The sequence below is a fragment of the Rhea americana genome, unplaced genomic scaffold (genome assembly GCF_003343005.1).
Source record: "Rhea americana isolate MKP2758 unplaced genomic scaffold, rheAme1 scaffold_492, whole genome shotgun sequence".
NCBI lineage: Eukaryota > Metazoa > Chordata > Aves > Rheiformes > Rheidae > Rhea > Rhea americana.
Window position 1 is genome coordinate 168,299 of NW_028186637.1, and position 1,898 is coordinate 170,196.

Consider the following 1,898-nt stretch of genomic DNA (forward strand, 5'->3'; position numbering starts at 1 on the left):
AAGGGGAGATATTCAGATCATCCTTTGAGAAAACTACCTTTCTGCAGCTAGTCAAAACAATTCCCAAGAATCAGTAAGCCTTAAAAGTGATTCAGGGACCTCCTGTTCTCATATCCTTCTTTTACTCACTTACCACTAAATACCAACAAAATATTTCTTCTTCTGGAGGTCTCTGAACTTTCCAGTTYAGCTGCTTAATAAGAAAGCAAAGAGGCACGATATGCAAGAGGCAACATAAGCATTTATTAGAAATCTGAAAAGATTTTAGCATTTAACTGGAGGGACCTTTATGCCAGTAGAAAGCCTGTGTAAAGTGAGGTGATACTACACAATGTGCTTCTCCAGTTTGCTGTGCAATCGCTGCCAAGCCTGCGCTCCTTCACAAGGGTGAGGCCAAGCAGCAGCCACGGTTGCAACCCCGTGCTGGAGGGACCCTCTCTGGGAGGGGGACACCACCACTCAACACCTTGACACATGCTGAGGTCACAGGCTGCAGCACACGGCAGATAGAAATGGTAAAYGGCAGAGCTTGCAGCCAAAGTACGGATGTGTACACCCTGGAGAGGGGCAGAGCGGGCGGAGCGTACCCATGGGGAGGCTCAGGAGAGRTGACGATAAACAAGGAGAGGTGCCTACAGCTATTCCAACCAGAAAACCAGTGACGGGGACTCTTCTTCGCAGCTGTAGACAAAAGTAAAATCAGAAGCAAGCATCAACCTTTCAAGGACTCACTGAGGAAARGGAACTGTTTTATTCAAATTGGTCTGACCCAACTAATCTGAGTATTCTATTTAAAAATATTTCTCTTCTTCTAGTTTATTAGCTTGTTTTTGTTCCAAAAAAACAAAGATAGAGGCTGGGAGGCATTTTGAGCATTTTGGCACATCTGCCACACAGAAAAGGTGAGACAGTTCTGCATCAAGGCCCTGGCTGACTCAGGGTCCTGCACAAATGCCTTTTTAAATAACCATTTTTCTTCTTCTACAGATAAAAATTGGATGATCCAAATCAATAGCTGGGGCTGACAATAGATGCAGAGCAGCTGTGATTTTTAACAATGCGTGCAGCAATGCGCCTTCCAAAACCAGCAGCTGCAGAGGGAAAAATGACAGGGGAGGGAAAAGCATGCCAAAGCACACTGTTAAGTCACAGCCCTTCTACTCTGAAAATGTAAAGAGAAGGCTGCATTTTAAGCAAGTTCTTTTTTTCTAGATTTATTCTGTATGTAGCAGTAAGGAGTCATCACATTTAATCTTAACATAATCCTCTTTAGGCTTAAAGTGCTAATGTTCCTCCAAGCACAGCACTCTGCCTGCATTATAAGGGAGGAGAGRGGAGGGATTTGTAACATGAAAAGAAACCTTCAGACAGAGGTCCATTTTCAACAGAGAGCTCATCAGACAGGTATCAATACCCATTTTCTGGCAGCTGCCCATTACAGGGCTCCTAAGTACTGTATTTTGTACAACTGAATGGAATCTAGAGGAGCCACAAATCAACATTTACTTACCTTTCTCAATAAATTGAAAAAACATACTAAACTATTGGTCTTTGCTTTGGGAACCAAAAGGTGAGCGAGCACAACGCTTTCAGTAGTGGACCCTTCACAGAACACTAGGGGTGTGAGATCCTAAACTGGATAAAAAACCCTCTTTCACCAGCGTTTTTAATGACAACAGACAGAGAAGCAGACCCAGGTAAGTGCTGAGCTGCACTGTTACAGTATACGGAGGCATGTTACACTGTCCCCTGCTCAAGAAAGCCTGTAGGACATGAAATCCGGCTCCTCCTTCCCAGGCATCAGAGGCCATCAGGTTAGTTTAAAGAAATGGAATAAATAAAAACTCTGATTCAATATATGCCTTCCACAATACCAGAGGAAGTATATTAAAAAAAAA

General features: G+C 43.3%; 1 long non-coding RNA gene across 1 annotated transcript in view; it reads right to left on the reverse strand.

Moving 5' to 3' along the window:
• Positions 1 to 221: 221 nt before the first annotated feature.
• LOC146588845 (uncharacterized) overlaps positions 222 to 1,898 on the reverse strand; it is a 24,934-nt gene continuing 23,257 nt past the window's right edge. The window contains exon 3 of the long non-coding RNA XR_014897343.1: positions 222 to 681. This is a non-coding gene — a long non-coding RNA (uncharacterized LOC146588845). The remainder of the gene's footprint in view (positions 682 to 1,898) is intronic.